A 24,693-nucleotide genomic window follows, 5' to 3' on the forward strand; every position below is an offset into this window, starting at 1 on the left:
TTGTTATTTTTATTTTTTATTTATTTATCTAAAAATTCGGGTATTACAGTTTTACATTCCAAATGACACAGTCTTAACCTACATCAAAGACTTCATTCTCTTAGTTTCTTGGGTTATTAATTCGTGGTATAAGTCATAACATACTTTATTAAGCCCTACTTAAATCTCATAAATTTTGAACTCATCACATTAACATACACGAGTCATTCAAAGTATCATGAAGTCATAATAGGTTTGTTAAAAAAATTTAGAAGAGTCTTGGATATTAGGTATTGGTTATTTGGGGTATTTCTTTGATGCCTTACTTATGCTCTAACTTATTTTAGGTTCTAAATTATATGGGAATAACTTAAAGTCTTCAACATATCTTCATGTCTTTAGAAATACGCCTTACAAAAAGTCTTAAGTCATTTAGACGTTAGACCTAAGGGAATTTTGATCATTTTACCCCTATTTCTTTGTTCAACCATTGACCTTAAAACTTTACAAATTTTTAGCCATCACAAAATAAGGTCTATTATAAAGTTTCATGATATTTTGAGTTCATTTAGGTCTTGAATTGAAGGTAACTATTACAAGGGCATTTTGGTTATTTTGCATCAATTTTTGGTTTCGCCACTTATCCTTATTCAATGACAATTCAAAGGATTCTTTTAAGGTAAAAATCTCCTATACCGTCTCGTCTAACGAATGGATTTCAGTGATAATCGTTGTTAACTTAATGGTAATGTCGTCTATTGACTCGTCTTTCTTTATACGTATAGTCTCGAACTCACTTTTCAAGGTTTGTACTTTTGCTTCCTTGACTCATTCCACACTGATATACATTTTTTGTAGTGTTTTCCAAACATTCTTTGACGAGTCCTTCTCTGCCAATATGAGAAGGACATCCTCCAGGACTGCTTGGTAGATGGCAGCAAGAGTCATCAAGTTCTTAGACTCCTCAACGTGTCATCATGCTCGATGACGTCCCACATGCCATGTGCCTTTAGATTAACATGCATCTTTATTGACCGTGTTGTGTAGTTACTCTTCGTAAGTAATAGGCATAGGAGCGATACACTCCCATTCTTTCTGTCTTTTATCATTGTCACATCCCTCTAGTGACTTTTTACGGTGAAAATCATCCTAACTCTAATAATAGAAGTTGGTTTTGACCTTTGAATAAAGTACACTCAATCAAATAATCAAAATTGAAATAACAACGTGAGCCAAATTTTCTTTTTATCCAAGAACCTTAAGCATTATGGTGCGAATAAAGGGTTAAGGACTATCTCAGCATTAACAATTTTTCTAAATTCCCACACGGGCATATCTACTCACATTTATTGTAACGGAACCGAAAAAAAAAACAAAAAAAAAATGATGGTCGTCGGCAGAGCCGAAAACTCTGGCGAACGCCGGAGTTTTCGCTCACACACGACCCACAAAGGGCGGCTGAGGGTTGGGATGCCACAAAATCGTGTCCCCGACCTTCAGCCACCCTGAAAGAACCTGCAAAGAAACGAAAACGGTAAGGAAAAAGGAGAGAGAACAGAAAACCGATGGAACTCCGGCGAAGCCGAATCGTACGAATCGACGTCGAAAACCCCCATTTCACACCATAAAAGTAATCCCAGAACCCTTTACACACATCAGGAGTAGGTTCTACGCGAATCCCGTACGCTGAACACCGTCGGCAAGGAAGACGGAACGGCGGACTTTCGAGCTTCTCCAGATCCGAGAGTGCGAGGCCCTTACCAACAAAATTGGTACCAAAAACGGGGTTAGGGTGAAGGATAAGCTCGAGAACGGGGAAAAAAGATGGAAAAAAGACGTCGGGACGACGTTGTCGAAGAGAGAGAGGGACCGCCGGAAAATCGCGCAGGCAGTCGGGCGAAGAGGACGAAGTCCGACCCGCGATCTGGATCCGGAAACCCGAACCGAACCCCGTACCTTCGGTCAGCCCAGAACCCACGTTACCCGCAGCCCAAACACCCGACCTTCAATCGCGAGCCGGCCCATCAACCCGCGGCCCATCACCCGCGAGCCGACCCATCATCGCGCGGCCCGTCACCTGCGTTCGGTCCGAGACCCGCGAGCGGCCCGTTAACCCGCGCCTCGACCCGAGACGCCTGCACACGCGTCGCTCTCGGATTGTGCCACGTGTCACGTCTGCAGCGCGGCTACTCTCGGCTCAGGCAGCTTCATCGGCTCGGTGGTGGCTCGGCAGCTCCGGCGGCTTATTGGGCTTGAGAAACCTGTTTCTAGCCCGTTTGACACTGTTCCGACCCTCCCGGACCTGGTTTCGGCCCTGTTTAAGGTAAAAGGGAACATTTTAAGGTCGTATTTCACAAATTCCAGTTGGGAATTTATTCTTATTTGTGAAATACTAACGGAAGTGACTCATGAACCAATAGGAACCAACCACCAACGGAAGCGTAGAACGTCCACGAGGAGCTAGGAGCTTACGTTATATTCTAGGGAGTACTTCGGCTAAGGCCTACCAAGTAAGTGGCTCACCCGTTGTAGGTTACGCGTTAATTGCTGTATGTTGGCACGTGCCCGTGGTTATGCACGTGCCATTAAATTGTATGCTAGCTTAATGTGCTTAAGTACGAAATCATGTGAACGTGAATGTATGTTGTTTATGCTGCTTAGTTGATGTGATATGAATGCATGTGATGATGTATGACCCTTGTATGATTATGGCTTGTTGTATGAGTATTGAAATGTAACTGAATGAATTGTATGACATGAAATACGGTAAATTGCATGATACATAACCCCGCTAGGAATATGTATGATATGTAACGAAATGAGAATGAGAATGACATGTAAGCATTAAAACGTGACACGGGGTTATGTTCATTAAATGATGACTGTAGGACTAGTGGGACCTCATGCATATTGTGTGATCATGCATTTGGGGGGATACCCCTATCCCATCACGAGGGTACGGACGCGTACATCCAAATGGCAGGACCACGATCGTTATGCCCTGCATAGCGCTGCCGTGACGGTTTTAGTTTTAACGGGTCCCGGTGGGCCCCCAGAGCATGCCCACCGACTAGGGACAGTGGCCCAGCGGTGTGCGAACTAGCTGGTGAGCCCATACTCGCACGTATGGGCTGCGTGTAGAGTATATGGTACACGTCCACGATTACCTGTTAGGATTACACCGTAGGGAAAACGAAACGAAACGATAGGTCCCATCATTTCATTGCATGTGTTTGTCGCATAACCCCGATAGGGGGTCACTTACTGAGTATTCTAGAAATACTCAAGCCTCGTGCTACTTTACTTTTGCAGATAAGGGCAAGGCACCCATGTGACAACGACGACGGCATCGTACCCCCCAGGATCGTGGCACATGCATAGGGTAGTTGGTTGTTCTTTTTCCATTTTGTAGTCTAGGCCGAATTTGGTTGCATCATTAATATAGGTTAGTATAGGATGAAAGGTATTTGCATAATAAACCTCAGGGTAGAATAAAATATGCATTTTTGGTTTCTGTTTCTTTTCCTTTCTTTCAATTTTCTCTTTTTCCCTTGTAACCATTTTTCTCTGAGGTAATAAAAGGCGAGTGCGAGTCGCATTAATGAATAGGGCCCATTAAATGTATATTCCGCATTTCAAAGTATAGTAATGACCTTAGATTAGACAGGTAAAATATTAGGGTCGTTACATTTATCCTAAACAAAGCACTAACCATTTTTCTAAACTTGCTCTACAAGTTGATGATATGTCACAATTTATCCTAAAGTTGGTTTACAATTAACTTATTTGTTAAGTTAAGCTTATTAAACTTATTTGTTAGATACCACAGTGCAAATAGAAAATGATTATCAAAATGAGATTAAGAGATGTAAAAAATGTATAGTGATAATACAAGCTTAAGTTCTTACTGTGGAGATTGGAGGAAAAGTGGGATCAATGGAATGGTAATAGGAAAGAGTGTCCACAACCACACCGACTAGAGAGAAAAGTCCAGGTACCATGATAATATTAAGCTACCCTTAATAGATTATCTAGAATACAAAGAGTAGAACTCCAGCTTCAATGCACGAGTGTGATGACCATACTTGTAAAGCATGGTCATATAGATGTAGAGCCTCTAGAAAACGTGATTATGAAAACTACCTAAGTGATAGTAGAGATGGTGACGTGTAAATAGGTAAAGCCAGCAGAAAAACATGGTATGTCTTAGGAGAAACTTGAACATAGGATATTTTGCCTATATGTAGAGGAAGCATCCCATGTTTAAGGGAGGCTAGGCACCACACAAGAGTTTTTAGTGAGTTCCCTATGATGCTATACAAGAACTTAAGAGGTTTACAGGCTCGAAAGAGCCAGTGACGGGATATTACTACGAGGGGAGATGTGACTAGATCAGTTAAAAGACATTATAGGAGGTAGCCTAGGTGAACGTAGAGGACTTATGCAAAGATTATTACTCCTAAAAAGTTCGTACTTAACTCAGATCAGTATTAGTACTCAAGAGAGCTATATGATAGGGCATCCCGCTGTAAGGAAAGACTTGTGTTGATTGTTGGATGTGACCCTTGATCAAAATTATGTCGAAACAAGTAAAAGAGGCAAAGGAACACCTTGAGGGGAGAAATCTTTTGGAGAAAAGAAAATTTAAGTACTTAGATTTTCAATTCTCTTTGTCGTTGTGTTGTTCTGAAAAATGCATACTTCTCTTGAATATTTATAGTGGAGAAAGCACTAACTTGCTTCCTAACCTTTCTCCTCAAGTTAAAGATCCACTAACGATCTTCCTAATTAAAGCATAAGACCACAACCACAAAACTTGGTCCACAATTTGGCAACTACTACCAATTGTCCTATAGTTGCTCCATAAGTTAGTAACTTATTCTACTAAGTCTCCAAACAATTCTCCTATCGTTACTCCATAAGTTAATAACTTGTTCTACTAAGTCGACTAACCGTTCTTCTAATGTTAGTATATAAGTTAGTAACTTGTTCAACTAACTCAAGTTTATTAGCTCCCAATCTCTTTCGTAAAATTGATTTTGTTCGAGATTCTTCACTCCTAGCAATTCTTGCATCTCTGCAAACTTAACCCTTGCTAGGACCTTGGTTAGAATATCTGCCCGTTCCTCTCTAGTGCATACGAACTCCAAAAATATTTCTCTCTTCTCAACACACTAAAGGATGAAATGGAAGCGAGTATCAATGTGTTTGCTGCGCCGTGAAATACTGCATTCTTCACGAGTGCAATTGCAGATTTGTTGTGACGTAGAGAGTTAACAGCTTTAGTTCACTTCTAGTCAATTCACTCAACAAATTTGAGTGGAATTTTGAGTATCAAAATTTGGTTTAACCAAACTTGCATGTTTGCCAAATAAACCCCACAAATTTGAGTGGAATTTTAAGTGTCAAAATTTGGTGATCTCAAATTTGCATGAACATGCAAATATGACTCTATAAATAGAGTGATCAAGGTACATGGAAATTCTTCAAAAACTTGAGAAAATCTCTCTTTACATATACTAAATTCCTATCAAGTTTAGTCACTCACCGGATTCTACAGTCCCATTCTAAGATTGGAGAAGAGTAGGGAAGACACTAGTGGTGGTTCGAAACCAGTTCGTGAGAAAAAAGAAATTTCAACTACAAAAGGTTAGTATTCAAACTCATTGAGTTTTAATGCTTTTGAACATACTAGCTAATTTACTATAATTGATGTACTTAGAGTACCTAAGATCCAAATTGCTTTCGCACGTGTTATAGTAACACCATCACAACGTACACATCAACTATGAGTGTTTCAGTCCCATTATTTCTTGTATACACTGTTTGTTCTTGCGAGCACTTCATGAATTTTAGACTCTTTAAATTCTTGTCCAAACGTATATTCCACATCATCGGTGCTTGCCGTAAATCATAGAGGGTCTTTGACAACTTAAACGCTTTGTGCTCTTTGGCTTTGATGACTGTAACGACCCGGGAAAGAAAGAAAAGAAAAAAAAAAGAAAGAAAAAAAGAAAACGAGAAAACGAAAAAAAAAACTGTCGCCGGAAAACCCGCGAGTTTTCTGGCAACCTCGAGTTTCGTGGACCCCACGCGAAACGACGGCCACAGCACGCCCAGCCTTCAGCCCACAACTCCCAGCACCTTTAGGATACCTGCAAAGGGAGGAAAGACAGAAAATTACGAGAGAGAGAGAGATTTCAGACAAACGCCGGCGAGTGCCTAGTTTCTCCGACGAACCCTCAAACCACCCTCAAACCGACACCAAACAACCTGTTACCACCACAAGAAGGATTCCTAACGAAAGCACGATAACTCAAGGTGCGTTTTGTGCTTTTTCGTAAGCGCCGTCGTCGGTAACCGAGGTCGGAAAATTGGGTTTTCCTAATCGTTCTTAGATCTGGTTTTAGGAACCTTTAGGCCGCAAAACTCCCAGAAAAGAAAGAAGGACGGCGAATAAAGAGGAAGAGGAAGAGGAAGAGAGAGGACCGAAATTGGCAACGGAAACGCCGCGGGAAGGAGAGAGAAAACTCGCTGGAAAATCGGCCGAAGTCGGGTAAGGAAGACGAGATCCACGGATCTGGGTCAACCCGAACCCAAAACCCGAGAGAGTCAGCCATCCTTTCCCTCGACCTCTGCCTTCGGTCCAGCCCAACTACAGCGGCCCAAACCTCAGACCAGCCTAGAAGCTATGGTTCAGTTGAACCAACCCGAGACCAGACCCACGGTCCAATCGAGCCGGCCTGCAACCCAAAAAAAAAACTTGCGGCCCAGCCCAATAAGCCGAGGCCTAACGATAGTCTTGGCCCAGTAGCCTCCGCAGCCCGCAACCTAAACCACGACTCGAACCCGGACTGCGACCTGCGCTTCGACCCGACGCTACCGCACGACGTGGCTCGCTTTACTGCTGCCACGTGCCACATAGTGGCGCAGGCGATCCCTCAGCTCGGCTCGGCGCAAACGGCTCGGGCTCCCTCCGGCGACGCTTCGGCGGCTCCTCTGGCGGCTTCCAGCAGCTGTTCGACTCGGCTCACCTGTTTTCAGCCCGGTTTCCACTGTTTCGACCCTCCCAGATCTGTTTTCAGCCCCGATTAAGGTATCCGAGGCCGTTTTAGAGCTGTATTTTACATTTATTAAATTATAGGTAAATTAATTGTGAAATACTAACGGAAAGTGGTGAACGGTGTGATAGGAAACAAACCCCGGCGACGTAGGAAGCAGCTCTCACGGAACGGGAGCTTACGTTTAGCTATTTAGGGAGTACTTAGGCCAAGGCCAACCAAGTAAGTGGCCTTACTATAGGATAGGCTAAAAAATTTGTATGAGTTATGATGATGTGTGGATTACGATGCTTGATGATATGTGCAGTATATATACATATTTTGATGAATGACACTTGATATGTTTGACGCACTTTGTGGCATTATGATGAGTATGATGATTGCATGATGTTTACCTTAATATGATGATGTTTTCCATATTGAGCATGCTAGATGATGATGAGTGCCATATTGCATCATGTCGTTAGATCGACATAGGACACAACCCTAAGAGCGTGAAAATGATATTAATAAAATATCTACGAGTATGTGTTACTTAGAGTAACAAGAGATGAGACTAGAGGGTTGTGTCAGAAGAGACATTACGTTGGATTTAGAGGGACCTCATGCATATTGTATGTTCATAAGCATAGGGCTACTTCCCCTAGAGATGATGAGTGCGGACGCGCACCTTATGATGAGCGCGAATGCGCACAGGTGCAAATGCACACAGATGAGGGTGTTCATGAGGCGCATGACACTATGGGGTTGCGCTGACCTCCGGACGTCGCTACAGATTAGCTTAACTAGAGGGTCCAGGGGGTGTGCGAGCGCCCTGGGGATTCACACTCGGACGTGTGAGTCGTGTGTAGGGAAGTACTACACATCCAATTTGTCCGAGACTGGAGGCCACCCCTAAGATGATTAGAGATAGGTCCATAATTCATGATTGCTTGTGTTTGCATTAGCATGGCCCCTATAGTGGGGTCACTTACTAAGTATTTGTCGTGTGCCATATTGTTTTTCAGATAAAGTAAGGCTCCCATGTACGGTTGACGGTGGCATCATAATCAGACACTATGGCGCGTGCATAGGATAGTTGCATATTTAAAGTTCCTAGTCTTGGTTAGGATAGGGCGTTTGCATTTCATTCATTTTTATTACTTTTGTAATCGTTTTTTTTTTTTTTTTATCTTTCTGAACTCTAGCATGATGTTAGAAACACGTAAGTCCGGCAGTGTTTTCCAATGTTTGAACGTATTCTGAAGTTTTAAATTTTTCCGCTAATAAAGAGGTGCATTCTTAGATTTTTATTCTGCATTAGATATGAGCATGAGACGTTAGTGGCGACTCTAGATATGTGGAAATTTAGGGTCGTTACAATGACAAACCCTTCAAATTGGACAACATACACTTCTTCTTGGAGGTCACCATTTAGGAATGCTGATTTAACGTCCAAGTGATGGACCTCCCACCCGTGTTGAGCTACGAGGGCAGGAATCAATCTTACAGTGTCCAGTCTAGCCACAGGCGCAAAATCCTCCTCAAACTCAACTCCTTGTTGTTGCACGAATCCCTTTGTCACGAGTCTTTATAGTTGATGACATTTCTTTCACTATTCTTCTTCAACTTAAACACCCACTTCAAACGATGGGCTTGTGTCTGGACGGTAAGTTAGTTAGTGCCCACGTCTTGTTCTTTTTAATGGTTTTAAGCTATTTTTGCATGGCATCGTGCCACATCATCTCAGTTCCTGCCTCATGGTAGATTTTCGGCTCCTCGGCCGCAAGCAACCCTAACTCATCGGGATCCAATTCTTGTTCAAGAGTATCCACATAAATTTCAGCAAGAGAACAAAACATATTTGGTCCATCCTCTATTGTGGATCCGCTTGAGCTCTGTTGTTCTAAAGAGTCCATCACGCATTTCAGTGTCACCGATGATGACATGTGTCGACTTGTTGGTGTTGCTGTTGGGAAACTTTCTAGGTTCGTTGTGTCTTCCTCTTCTTCTAGAGTAGCGAACTTTGTAACAGTCTGCTTGCTATCGCAAACACTGCACCAATCCCACTTCTTCTCTTCTTTGAATACGACATCTCTACTTACACAAAATTTCTTATGTTGCGGATCATACAGCCTATGTGTCTTGGTCTCATCCTCTATGCCAAAATACACCATCCTTTAGCTTCTGTCATCAAGCTTTTTGATATATGACTTTTTCGTCTTAACATATGTTGTACAACTGAAGACTCTTAGGTACTCGAAGTGAGGTGTCTTGCCGAACCATACTTCATAGGGGGTGCGAGTATCAAGCGCCCTTGTCAGTGAATAGTTTAGAAGATAAACTGCATGCCGTATTGCCTCGCTTTAGAAAATTGTTGGGACTTGCATGCTCTTGAGTAAGCTTCTTGCAATGTTCATTATGGTGCAGTTTCTTCGTTCGACCACATAATTTTGTTGTGGAGTGTACGGTGCAGTGAGTTGACACTTGATACCTTCCTCTTTAAAAAACTTTGAGAAATTCTAAGATAAGAACTCGACACCTCGGTCGGTGCACAAGGTTTTCAGCTTGTGATCTGACCCATTTTCAATAGTCTTTTGAACTTATTGAACGCACATAATGTCTCTCATTTTTCTTTGAGCATGTACACCCACATCCAACGACTATAGTCATCAACAAATAAGAGAAAATACTTGTTACCAGCAATCGATGATGGGGTGATCTGTTGACTCTGGCAATTCGGAAGACAGTGTCGACGAAAAATTAGCCGAAGGTTTCTTCGAAGGAAAAATTAGCGGAAGTAAAAGGAGAGAGAGTGAGAGATTCGCTGAGATTGCTGAAGACTCGATATCTTATTTTCATTCAGTTGAACGGTTTAAATAACAAATCTAATTACAAAAATAGAAAAACTTCGCCCAAATTGGCACCTAGAATTACGCTTTTCCATTAGCGTGAATTCATATGTTTTTAGAAAACCTAACTAAATAAGGCTCGATGGAAATGAAGCAACCTGTCTCATCAAGTTGACCCACAGGCTCACAAGGTTAGCCTTGAGCCTCGAGATGAAGTAGACGTCGGTCAGCTTGCGATGCTCGCCTCCCTTACTGACGAACAGGATGGTGCCGCGCTCTTTGATCTCGACGATGGAGCCGTCGCCGAATTTCACCGTCCCACGGATCCCTGAGTCGAGCTCGGAGAACACAGATCTAGCCCCGGTCATATGGTTTGTTGCCCCTGTGTCAAGGATCCATCGCCGGTGCTCGTGTTGCTCGTCCCTCTCGCCGATCTGAGCGAACACTCGCTCCTCCTCCAGTTGAATTGGCTCCCCAGCTGGTGCCACCTTTGCTACGCCCAGCTGGAGCTCTTTCTCAGGTTCAACATCGTCGTCGGATTTGGAATCGAAATTGGGGACGCATGCAGTTACCATGAAGAGAGCTGGCTCGTCCTCCTCGGATTGAGCCACATGGGCCTTTTCGGCCTTCTCCTTATTCCTGAGCTTGCTCCAGCAGATCGGCCGCCTGCCATTGGTCGACTCCTTCTTTTGATTCCCATATTTCCCGCGCGTGGGACATCCATGGCTTCTTACCGCCTTTGCGGCTAGAGGAGGACCCATATCGTCGTCGGATTTGGAATTGAAATTGGGGACGCATGCAGTTACCATGAAGAGAGCTGGCTCGTCCTCCTCGGATTGAGCCACATGGGCCTTTTCGGCCTTCTCCTTATTCCTGAGCTTGCTCCAGCAGATCGGCCGCCTGCCATTGGTCGACTCCTTCTTTTGATTCCCATCTTTCCCGCGCGTGGGACATCCATGGCTTCTTACCGCCTTTGCGGCTAGAGGAGGACCCATATCGTCGTCGGATTTGGAATCGAAATTGGGGACGCATGCAGTTACCATGAAGAGAGCTGACTCGTCCTCCGCCTTTTCGGCCTTCTCTAGATTAAGTAGATTAATTGGAACTGCTGGCCCTGGACTATGACTTCTGAACCTTCACCCTTCGCTCCTTGCCATTCACCTCTCGGTTGAACAATTCTATTTCCTTCTCATTCACCTTTCTTTGACTTTATGACCTGAACTGATGAACAGGCAGGGTAAACTGGCCGATTCATTCTCCGATTCCTGATTGAAGAGCTGTTAGGTCATTCACCGATTGTGGGGTGCGGCTTGGTGGAAAGAGACGCCAACATCTCTGGGGGCAGCACAATGGCGCATCAACAAGGCCCACTCGTTGTAGTTGGACCTTGTCAACATCGAGTACTGAACGACGGAGTGGAGGAGTGAGCGAGCCTGCTCGAGATAGACCCCACGATGTGCTTATTTTCACACTTTACATTTTCTTCTACTCGAACCTGAGACCTGTGTGTTATAAGGTCGACACTCTAACCACTTGAGCTATTCAACTTGATTGTTGATAGGTTGGCTCTTTTGTGATGGTATACTACCGATCGCTTCAAAGAGGCTCTGATACCACTTGACTCTAGCAATTCGGAAGACAGTGTCGACGAACGAAGGTTTCTTCGAAGGAAAAATTAGCGGAAGTAAAAGGAGAGAGAGTGAGAGATTCGCTGAGATTGCTGAAGACTCGATATCTTATTTTCATTCACTTGAGATTGTTGACTCTTTTATGATGGACCTCACGCACGAAGATTTCGCCCAAATTGGCACTTGTTTGAGCTAGGAACGACAGTCTTGCTTGTTTGGAGACTAGGAAACTTTCACATAGTGGGTTCAGATGTATGATTTTGGGTAGTCCCGTAGCCATCTTCTTCTCTCATCATTGTGAGCATTTGAAAGTTCACACGCCCAAGTCTTGCATGCCTAAGCCAAGTCGAGTCTGCAAGTTTCGTCAATAAAGAGGTGGGTTGGCTGGTCTTCAATAGTATCTGGTACAAGCAGTTGTGCGACTGTTTTACCATCATCAGCAAAGTTTTATTTCTATCGAACATCTTGAGGAACGAGCCAGCTAACTTCACTCTGCTTCCTTCTTTCATCATCTGACCAAGACTAATAGTGTAACTCTTCAAGTTTGGGATATAGTATACCTTGGTTAGTAACCGTTGCTCACCATTCTTGCACTAGAACAAGATGGATCCTTTGCCTTGGATCAGTACAATTGATCCATCGCCAAACTTCGCATTTCCAATGAGCTTCTCATCAAGATCCTTGAACTTTGTTTGATCTCCGGTCATGTGGTTGCTTGCTCCATTGTCAAGGTACCACATGTTGATCTCCACTCGGTCTTCTTCTTTTGTGAGAAGGTTTGCCACAACCAACCTTTTCTTCGTTGAGCATCAACAGGTTGGGCATCTTCTTGGCCAACATCAGTGCGAGCTCTTAATATTGCATGAGTGTGAGGTTTGCCTCCTAGTCTCGCTTCTTCCTGCGACACTCTACCGCATAGTGCCCATATTTTCCACAAGAGTAACAGTTGATCACTCTTGTGGGCTCTTAATCGTGCGTGAGTGTGAGGTTTGTCTCCTCATCTCGCTTCTTCCTGCGACACTCTACCGCATAGTGTCCAAGAGTAATAGTTGATCATACTCTTGTCCTTTTAGGGGTTGACATTATCATGAGTTTGTGATATATTGTCACGGCCTCCTCTGCCACCACGTCCATGACCATGTCCGTGACGGTGGCCACATCCACGAAATCTGTTTTCCTTGTTATAATAATCGCATCATTCTTTTTCGTCTGTGCGAGCCACTCCTCATGTGTGAGTAATAGGTGTTTTTCCTACTCATTGTCTTCAAAGTCACGAAGTCTATCCTCATGGACCTTAAGACGACCAACGAACTCCTCAACTGACATGTTCTTGAGGTCACTGAACTGCTCGATAGAGGTAACAATTTGCATGAATCTTGGAGAAACAATTCGAAGGAACTTCTTGACAACGAAGATCTCCTCCACCATGTCACCTAATGAACGGATTCCGCTAACGATCGTCATTAACTTCATGGTAAAGTCGTCTATCGACTCACCAGTCTTTCATGCTGATAGCTCGAACTGACTCTTCAAGGTCTGCACCTTTGCTTCCTTGACATGTTTCACACCTATATGCATTGTTTGCAGCATCTCCCACAATGTCTTTGTTGAGTCCTTCTCTGCCAACATGAGAAGAACGTCCTCCGAGACTACTTGGTAGATAGTGGCAAGAGCCATCCTATCCTTATGCTCCTCAATTTCACCATGCTCGATGGCACCCCACACGCCTTATGCTTAAGTTGACACGCATCTTTATCGACGATGTTGTGTAATTACTCTTCGTGAGTAAGAGGCACTAGACCTTTACACTCCCCTCCTTTCTACTTTTTATCGTTGTCACTTCTCTTCCGGTGACTTTATATGGTGACAACATTTTTTTTCTTTTGGAATCCTCGGAGCTCTAATACCAAATGTTGGATGTGATCCTCGATCAAAATTATGTTGGAACAAGTAAAAGAGGCAAAGGAACACCTTGAGGGGATAGATCTTTTGGAGTAAAGAAAGCTTAAGCACCTAGCTTTTCGATTCTCTTTGTTGCTGTGTTGTTGTGAAAAAGGCATACTTCTCATCAGTATTTATAGTGAAAAAGGCATACTTCTAATCAGTATTTATATCCTAAACTAGTTAAGAACCGCTAACAATCTTCTTAATTAAATCACAAAACTTAGTCCACAACCACAAAACTTGATCTACAATTTCTCAACTACTACCAATTCTCCTATAGTTACTCCATAAGTTAGTAACTTATTCTAACTCTACTAACAATTCTCCTAAGGTTTAACTTGTTCTACTAAATCTACTAACAATTCTCCTAATGTAACCATATAAGTTAGTAATTTGTTCAACTAGCTCAAATTAACCCTACTAAATATTTACTAATGAAGGCACAATTACGGGTTCTTACTTGATGTCTTGCTATTGAATAAAAATTTTCCTTATGAAAAGAATCATACCACTAGACCAAATACCATAGGTTGACATTATTTTTTTTATGTGTTATTAAATATAAAAAATTATTTTATTGCTACATTTGAATTGAAGGGGTGGTTGTCCCTTGCATCCTAAGCAAGATATGCACATTTCACTACTACAAGGCTCAGATATGCAAGGCTCAGATATGCACATTTCACTATTACAAGGCTCATATATTTCATAAATTGGTTGTTATTGCTACATTTGGGATCTTCTATATTTTGATTTCGTTCTTCTTTGTATTTAATATGATTTCAACACTTTAAAATCAATTAATTTAATTTATTTGTGTTAAGTTACTATTCACAAACAATAAAATTAGGTCCCACCGAGATTTGAACTCGGGTTATTAGATTCAGAGTCTAATGTCCTAACCACTAGACCATGGGACCACCATGATTTGTGTGAAATAAATCTCTTTAACTTTAAAAAATAAATAGTATCTTCATATACTTTCAAAAGTTTAAAAACGACTGGTGTGTCATCGTTTTTTCTGTTTTGTATTTGATAGGGTTTCAACACATTAAAATCAATTAATATATTAGATTATGTGTACAATTATTCTATCATTCTTTTGTAGCGGTGCCATCATAAATAGGTTAGAAAAATAGTGAAAGAAGTATTTTCTTTGCCCAATTATTTTACAATTCTTTTTTAGCCAATAACTCCGAGCATACTCACCGTAAGATACTCGCATTCACGTCGTCTCTTGTGTTTTTCTTCACTGTCGGCAAACTCACAATTTTTTTAAACTAAGGTATAAAGATAGTCGCATTATGTAGGTACGTACAAGACACTACAACGTCGTGGGAGGGTAAGGCAAGCCAATAGGAACTCACCATAGTTGAGATCTAAACGGAGGAGCAACAAAAAAAATGGAGTCAAAAGGTCTTGAGAAGAAAGAGAAAGGCAAATGGAAAGACGCGTGAATAAGGCGAAGAAGACGATAGGATTGGGTCGGATTTGGTTCAAACTCGGGCAACCCATCACTACATCCAACCCACGACCCATCATTCCTTTTGGTTGGTGAGCAATTTGCAACCCGCGGCCAAAACTTGACTCACTAAGGAAGTTGCAAAGAAAATTTGGAGAAAATCAAATACAAGAAGCTCAAGAAACGAGGCTCCGAATACCAGACAAGAGGTAAGTAAATATCTTGGAGTTTTCTTAAGAAATACTTGTGGGAATTGCTTAGATTTCAACATATATCCTAAGTCAAGTATGAATTAATAGTATATGAAAGAAAAATATTACAAACGGTGAGTTAAGGGTCTAAACCATTCGTTTTGCTAAAAAATTAAGTAACATTAAATTAACCCCCTCAATCAGCTCTGCTACTTATGAAATTTTAATACTTGGCATATTATTGTGTGCTAAAGTTACGTAAGAAAATTAGTAGCAATTGAGTATGCCTAAGATGGTAAACCGAGAGGTGTAAAATAACTATAATGCCCTTTCGCCCAAAATAACCTCGTTTTACGAATTTTAAGACACCTAAGTAACGTGAAACTTTATACACGACCTTGAAAGGGGTTCATCAAGTTGCTAGGAAGTTTTTACGCCCATGGGATCACATTAGGTTGCCATTTAATGTGTACCTAAGTTAAAACTAATGAGTTGTGATGCTACTCCATCATATAATGTATAAGCCTATATTCATTTATAAACCATGTTCCACGAATATACCTAGGATCAATTGAATATCATGGTAAATAAGTTGCTAAGATTCATTCCCAAAAGTGACCATTATCTCCCATCATGCGGTGTGCGACAATGCCCCTCTCCCTCTTTTATGTATCATGAGTAGGAGGATAAGGAGGGCCTCCTATTTTCCTCACTTAGTTGAGATACACTACATCAAAATTTACTAGCAAGATGAACGATCTGATAGCCCCACTCATGTGTTCGCGGAGAGAGAACTAAAGGAAGATTTGGTAATTAATTATTTCAAGAACTTTGGCAATTAATTACAAAAATTGTTATTAATTATTTCAAGAACTTGGTAAGGGTCCTCCCCTCTTGGATGTAACCATGTCTTTCTTTGACATGGGAATCACTCTTTCCGAAAATGTATCCAAACTCAATTACTGGATTAAAAAATGAGTTCCTTTCGTTCTTTGTTAATTCTTGAAGGAGCTTTGAAATTTTGTTTCTAAGTTTTCTTCTTCACCTTTTTGTGCAAGGTTTTGATCCAATCTTCCTTTCTTGTAGCTGCTTCACTTAAAAAGAATATTAGAAGGAATAAGATAGCAAAACAAGAGGCATAAATGGATTAAATCCATAAACAACTTCAAAACGAGAGAAATGAGTGGTACTATGAATTATTCTATCATATGCAAACTCTACCAATGACAAACATTCCTCAAGACTTAATATTCTTAGAAATATAGCCTGAAGCAGCACTCTTAATGTTCTATTAACCCTCTCGGTTTGTCCATCATTCTTAGGATGACATGTAGTTAAAAACAACATTTTGGTATCCAATTTACCCCACCTCCAAACGTGGCTTAAAAATTTATCATCCCTGTCATTAAGAATAATTCTAGTGATTCCATGTAATTTACTACTTCTCTAAATAATAAGTCAGCAACCCTACAAATCACGAACATTCGTCCTAAGACTTAATATTCTTAGAAATAATATCCCTAAGCAACGCTCTTAATATTCTATTAACCACCTCAGTTTGTCCATTATTCTAAGGATGACATGTAGTTAAAAACAACAATTTGGTACTCAATTTACCCACAATATTTTCCATGTAGTTTTACTACTTCTCTAAAGAATAAATCATCAACATGGGTTGCATCATCTGTTTTGATTCATTCAATAAAATGAGCAATTTTACTAAATTCGTAGATATATTAGTCTAAGGTTCATTACATACATTCAAAGGAGTTTACAATCCATTTGGTTGTGATCTAGACTTTGCTTCTTTAGATTTAAAACATTAGCGGTAAAACTTATGAACATCGTGCTTCCTCTTCGGTAAAAAGAAGTGTTCATGCAACATATTATAAGTTTTATTAATCCTAAAATGTCCCATTAAGCAACCCTTATGTGCTTCTTTTACAAACAAATCTCTTAACATTTAAGAATACGAAGTTTACTTCTCTTAAATAGAAATTCATGAAACACATAATAATCCTCCACAGCTTTTTTTTTTTAGAAGACAAGATGCATAAATAGTTTTAAAGTCTTAGTCATCTTTATTTAATACTTTAATATGCTCAAATTCAAGAATTTTCGCACTAAGAAAAGTGAAGAGGTTGTACCTTTTTTATAATACATGAGCTAACATATTATCCTTACATTTCTTATATTTGATTACATACGAAAATGTTTCAATAAACTCCACCCACTTTGCATATTTACGGTTCAATTTTCTTCGACCCTTAAAGATACTTCAAGATTTCATGATCAGAGTGGATCACAAACTTTCTAGGCCATAAGTAGTGTTGTCACACCTGCAATGTACTAAAGCAAACAATTATTTATCATAGAAAGGATAGCTTAATGCTGCCCCATTAAGTTTTTCACTAAAATACATCAAAGACTTTTCATCTTCCATCCCAACGGCACCTATATCCAATCCATTCGCATCATACTAAATTTCAAAAGTTTTATCAAAGTTAGGCAAGACAATTAATGGTACATTGATTAAGTTTTTCTTTAAGCTCATTGAATGCATTTTCTTGCATCTTTTTCCATTTAAAAACCACATTCTTTTAAGTCATCTAATGGTACTAAAATCTTTTATAAATCACCTATATAGAGCTAACCCAAGAAACCTCCCAACTTCACTTGCATTTTTTTTTTGGTGTTGACCAATCCCTAATTTCTTTAACCTCCACATGCTAATGCAATGTCTTCGAATAAATTAAAATATCATCAAAATACAGCAGCATGTTTTCCCAAATATTTTCTCAAACACCTCATTCATTAAGTGCATAAATGTACGAGGAGCATTAGTTAACCCAAAAGGCATAACGAGCCATTCATACAATCCAAAATTTGTTTTGGAAGCTGTTTTCCATATATCTCCTACATGAATCCTAATGGGAGGTAGTTCTTTAGGTACTTCATTTTGGAACAATCTTCAAGTTCTTCTAAAAGAAAACGAAACACATTAGGTAAAGACAAGTTGTTATCGTTAGTGACCAAACATCCTTCCTTGTACAAGTACAAAGATGGTTTTTTTTTTGTGAAAATATTGTCTTTTCACCTCTCCTACTCTAGCCAAACAACTCACTCTCTTTTCTTTTTTTTTTTTTTTTTTTTTTTTTCAATTCCATCTCTTTTTTCATTTGTTTTCAATATTTTTTTTCTTTGATTTTCTCTAATTTTCACTTTTTTTTTCTTACAATTCTTCTTAACTTTTTTTTTTTTTATACATCTGGCGTCACTCAAAGGTACAAGAGTAGTTTTTTTACCATCTTTTGTAAAAGAATACTTATTCAAATAACAATCATACATGACTTTCCTATCAAATTACCAAGGTTGACCAAGCAATATGTCTCTAGCAAGCATGGGTAACACATCACAAAGAATTTCATCTTTATATTTTTCCAAAGTAAAAGATATTAAAACTTAAGAAACTACCTTCATTGTTCTACCATCATTGAGCCATTGAAGCCTGTAAGGTTTAGAATGTTGTTGGGTTGGAATTTGCAACCTTTTGATCAACATGGTACTTACTATATTGGTACAACTTTTAGTATCAATAACAAGACTACAAGGAGTCCCTTCAACTAAACACCGTGTCTGAGGTTGTCTCTTTGATCATCAACATCATTCTTTGTAATTTGAGTTTTAAGAAATCTTCTTGTAACAAGTGTCAAATGACTCCTATCTTCCATGTCCTCCTCATTCTCCTGGAATTCTTTTTCATTTTCAACTCTTTCATTTAGGATTATTTCGATTACCTAAAGCAATTTTAATTTGCTCCATTCGATTTGTCAAGGTACTAATATCTTGATTCAAACAAATAATGGCTTCGACTTGTGCTTCTCTCCACCTAACTTCATTAATCTCTCATCCATTTCACCATCTTGGTTCATGATTGTACAAACAGTAGTTAAATATGTTTAGGATCCCACACACTCATCTCACTGATTTTACACTCAGAAATACTCGTGTTTATTACACATAAAGGTAAGCTATTTGGAAAAGTGACTAAATTATGATCAAGGTAGGCTAATATATGGATAAAGGATTCGTATAGTAGCAAGCTATTGAAGATTGAAGGCAATGAAGATAAGTTAATTATGAAATCACATCAAAATAAAATAATAAATGATCAAACAAATAAGGGATACAATTATTTTTGTGTAGAATTGCACACTCAATGAATTTCCAAAAGAAACCATTTGGACTAAATTTCCTTTTAAATAATAAAATATAAGAGAATGATAATTTTTTTTTTTATAAAATTTGGACAAATTCAAAAATTATTTTAAGTGTAAATTATGAAAGAAAATTATGGAGCACAACCGTTCAGATTTAGATGGTTTAAGAAAAATGTGAACAAAAGTTTATTTGATCTCCAAATAAATGTGAAAATTGTCTAATGATAAGAATTTATAAACCGAATAAGTAAAATTCTAGATTTTTTTTTAAGATCTAAATATGATGTTTAAGAACCAAATGAGAAAAAGTCAAAAGATCAGGAAGACTGGAAATGAAAAGAACAAATTAAATGGAAAGATTTGAAAACATATAAATAGCAGCATAAATAAAAGATAAAATCAATTGAGTAGGTCACAGACATGCAATCTAGGCTCTAATATCAAATTGATAAGACAATGTTAATCCTCAGTGAACGATCCAAGTTTTTGTTGAAACAAAAACGATCCAAGCTTTTGTTGAAGCAAAGCTTTTGTTGAAGCAAAAACGATCCAAGCTTTTGTTGAAGCAAAAACTCTTGAATCAAAGAAATTAACCCCTTCTTATACAAAATTCATATAAACCAATTTATAAAACTAGAATTAGATTATCGGTTAACGTAAAAGATCTAGAAGCAAGATTTTAAACATTTTGAGTCACTCCACAATTGAACTTAATCAAGACTTGATTTGATGGCTCGGTTGCAATCTACCACAAGAATTGCATGAAACTTAGAAACTACAAAGATGATGCTCAATTTATAAGGGTGAAAGTCTCCCGAGCTTAATTTCATTCATTAAAAAAAAATTACAAATAAATTATGAATCAAGTGCTATTTATAGAAACTCCATCATCCACTTCAACCTTACAAATATTGACTTACCATGCTCCAAATAGTCCTTCCTCTCTCGAATCAACTTCTAACACATGAAATAGAAGTTGAATCGAGCCTGTCCAATTTTGAGGATGAAGAATGAATGTTTCTTGAATATTCTTAGCCTTGATCATGTAATAGGTCTAGTTGAAACATTTGGAATACAATTATACTTATAAGAGGGCCATAGACTAACCTTCGTTTTAACTTAGTATATATAACAGCCCAAGCTCAACGCGGGCAGATATTGTCCTCTTTAGGCTTTCCCTTTTGGGCTTTCCCTTAAGATTTTTAAAATGTGTCTAGTAAGAGGTTTCCACACCCTTATAAAGAATGTTTTGTTTCCATCTCCAACGAATGTGGGATCTCACAATCCACCCTCCTTCGGGGCCCAGGGTCCTCACTAGCACTCGTTCCTCTCTTCAATCGATGTAGGATCCACAATCAACCCCCTTCAGGGCCCCACATCCTCGCTGGCACTTTCTCTCTCTAATCGATGTGGGATCTCATAATCTATCCCCCTTCGGGTTCCAGCATCCTCGCTGACACTTGTTCCTCTCTTCGAAATGGGATCTCACAATTCATCCCCTTCGAAGCCCAGCATCCTTGCTAACACTTGTTCCTCTCTCCAATAGATGTGGAATCTCACAATCCACCCCTCTTTGGGGCTCAGCTTTTTCACTGGCATACCGCCCGGTGTCTTGCTTTGATACCATTTGTAACAGTCTAATTCTCTTTGGGCTTTCCCATTCGGGACCCCTCAAGTTTGTAAAACGTGTCTTCTAGGGAGAAGTTTTCACAACCTTATAAAGGGTGTTTCGTTCCCCTCTCCAATGAATGTGGGATCTAACAATCCACCCTCCTCCGGTGTTCAGCATCCTCGCTAGCATTCTTTTCTCTCTCAAATTGATGTGGGATCTCATAATTCACCCTCCTTCGGGGCCAACGATTGTGCGATTGTAAGGGCCTTAGTACTATAGTTCTTGGTTCTTGGTTATTTATTCTTGGTTCTTGTCCTTAGAACTTGAATCTTGATCCATGTTCTAGTACTTGATGTTTGTCTTGTTCTTGGTACTTTCTAGGCTCTTGTTCTATTATTGTTTCTTTCTTGAAGGCACTCCTCCTAGAATTTACGGCACTAGCCATGTACCTGACAACCTGTGCCCAAGGCTTCATGCTTTTTGAGTGACACTGTCTTAACCTACGTCTAAGGCTTCATGTGTTCCAAGCGACGTAGTCTGAACCCACATCTTAGGGCTTGTCGTTCGATATAGTCTGAAAACATATGCCCAAGACTTCATGTGTTCCAAGCGACATAGTCTGAAAACCTACGCTCAAGGCTTCATGCGTTCCAAGCAGCGTAGTCTAAGTCATGAGCACATTGTACCGTGGGAGGTCTTAGGAGGTTCTTGATTCTTGGCTAAGGTAACTTACTCTCGTCTTGTTCCATCATGGCTCTAGACTACTCTCCATGATAGACCATAATGGTCACATGATCAGTACATACATGAACATGGCATCCTACAAATCTTTGGGTACCCATAACATGACACAGGGCATCTCATCTAAGTGAGGGAAACGTGAGGCCAAACATGATATCCTGCAAGGAAACATGGAGCAGCGCATCCCACCTAGAAGAGGAAAACTTGGGCCTTAGAAATCACCGCGTGGTGCGAGTTCAGGAGTCACTCTGGACATGATTAGAGTATTACATAACATTCTTGAGTTTTTGTATCTGAGGACCTTGGTACTTTATTCTTGAGTGGTACCTAGCATTCTTCTTTCTTGGTAATTGTAGAGCTTGTGTGATATTGTTCTTGATTCTTAATCTTGTAAGTTTCTAGGTTTCTTAATTCCTTGAGGCATAAATTGTACATCCATTCATAATTATATGAACCCATCATAATAGCTAACCTGAATTATTCTAGAAAATCATAGATTTATAATGAATTTCTTAGAGGGTTTTAGAAGGGTCTTGAATCTTGAGATGTTTTCTTTTGGTGTTTCTTAGGTTTTATCTTGGTTTAGGTTCCAAGTGTGCTCTAATCAACTTCAACTACATAGCTTCTTGTCCTTAGGAATAGTCCTTGTAAGAAGTAACAAGTCATTTGGAACACGTAGACCTTGAATTACCTCTAATTCTTGGATTTTCTACTTAACGAACTCCAATGGCTTTCAAACTTCATCACATCATCAAACATCGTAAAAAAAAAGATCTTATATAGAGTTTCATAGAATTTGGAGGTCATCTAGGTCATGAACCGAAGGTAAATTACCTTAAGAGGCATTATGGTCATTTTACACTATTTCTTGGTTTACCTACTTATCCTTATCCAATGACCACCAAATTTCATATATAAGCCTAACATGCTATAATATTCCCAGCATTAAAATTTCACAGGTAGCAAAGTTTATCTAGTGGGTTATTTTAACGTTACATAAATTCTGAGTAATTTGATCAGTTCAGGGTCTTAACTAACTATTCTTTGAGTTTTTCTTTAATATATCCTTAAATCATACTTGGTTTAGGGTTCATATAAAAATCCAAGTGATTCCTACAAGTATTTCTTAAAAAAAGTTTAAGGTGACTACTTAACTCGTCTTCGAAGTACGAGACTTCCGTTCTTGAGCTTCTGGTATCCAAATTACTTCAAATTTTCTTCCACAGACTCCTTATTGTGTCTAGTTTCTAGAACCATAAATTTTTTCATGAGAATTGGTCTGAAAGGAGGTTCAAATTTAGAAAAACAAAAGAAAAGTCATATTGTGGTTTGACATGGCCAGTTCTATTGAACCGACCACATCATCGTCTTCTTCCCCTAGATAGTTAGAAGACGATGAAACGTATATTTTCAGCATTTCTGTAACGACCCTAAATTTCTACATACGTAGAGTAGCTACTAACGTCTCATGCTCATCTATAATGTGGAAATATAACTCTTACATGAACATCATTTATAACGTAAACTTCAAAAAACGGTTAAAGAAACTTCTTCTCTGGAAAACACAGTCATGGTCTTACGTGTTTAAATATGAAATACTGAAATTTAGAGAACTTAAAAGCATAAAAAATAATTTAAAACGATGAAATGCATAACAACCTATTCTAACCTAAAACTAGAAATTCAAATATGAATCTACCCTATGCTCGTGTCATAGTCTCTACTGGCGATGTCGCCGTCCTCCGTACAAGTGCGTCTTGCCTTTACCTGAAAAATGATGTGGCACACAGTCTGAGTATTTCAACGAATACTCAGTAAGTGACCCCACTATAGGGGTCATGCAAATGCAAACACATGCAACCATGGTTTAGGGACCTATCTCTAACATCATAGGGGTGGCCTCCAGTCTCGAACAAATTGGATGTGTAGTACTTCCCTACATACGACTCACACGTGCGAGTGTGAATCCCCAGGGCGCTCGCTCACCCCCTGGACCCTCTAGTCAAGCTAATCTGTAGCAACGTCTGGAGGTTAGCGAAACCCTATAGTGTCACGTGCCTCATGAACACCCTCATCTGTGCGTATTCGCACCCATCATCATACTGTGCTCGTCCGCACTCGTCATCTCTAGGGGAAGTAGCCCTATGCTTATGAACGTACAATCTGTAAATCCATCATAATGTCTCTTGTGACACAACCCTCTAGTCTCATCTCTTTGTTACTCTAGATAACACATGCTCGTGCATATTTATATTAATATCATTTTCATGCTCTTAGGATTGTCCTATGTCGATCTAACGATACGATGCAATATGACACTCATCATCATATAGCATGCTCAATATGGAAAACATCATCATATAATATCATCACATCCTTATCTAACGTCATCAAGTCATCATATAACATCATCACATTATCATCTAACGTCATCACATCATCACATAACATTATCACATCATCATATAACATCATCACATCATCATATAACATCATCACATCATCATCTAACGCCATCACATAACATTATCACATCATCATCTAACGTCATCACGTCATCACATAACATTATCACATCATCATATAACATCATCACATCATCACATCATCATATAACATCATCACATCATCATCTAACATCATCACGTCATCACATAACATCATCACATCATCACATAACATCATCACATCATCATATAACAGCATCACATCATCATATAACATCACTACATCACTATTTAATGTCATCAAGTCATCATATTACATCATCACATCATCATACAACATTGACACATCATCATAAAACGTCATCACATCATCATATAACGTCATAACGTCATCACATCATCATATAACATAAAACATAAATGATATGTGTAAGGGCCACTGGGCACGTGTCGCAATACATAAGACAAGTCTTTCAACCGAGCTGATAAGCATCATGTTGTCACGAATTTATCCCTAATAAAGTTTGATTCTATCCTTTGAAATCCAAGTCAACCTATGTGAGTTCATGACATCAAT

The 24,693-nt window shown here is 39.5% G+C and overlaps 1 non-coding gene across 1 annotated transcript; it reads right to left on the reverse strand.

Annotated features, from left to right (window-relative positions):
- Nucleotides 1–14,291: 14,291 nt before the first annotated feature.
- Nucleotides 14,292–14,363, reverse strand: TRNAQ-CUG (transfer RNA glutamine (anticodon CUG)). Its single transcript has one exon. It is a non-coding gene; the product is annotated as a tRNA-Gln (tRNA).
- Between the last annotated feature and the right edge of the window lie 10,330 nt (nt 14,364–24,693).

Source organism: Cucurbita pepo, chromosome 18 (genome assembly GCF_057944985.1).
Source record: "Cucurbita pepo subsp. pepo isolate OVF chromosome 18, ASM5794498v1, whole genome shotgun sequence".
Taxonomy (NCBI): Eukaryota; Viridiplantae; Streptophyta; class Magnoliopsida; order Cucurbitales; family Cucurbitaceae; genus Cucurbita; species Cucurbita pepo.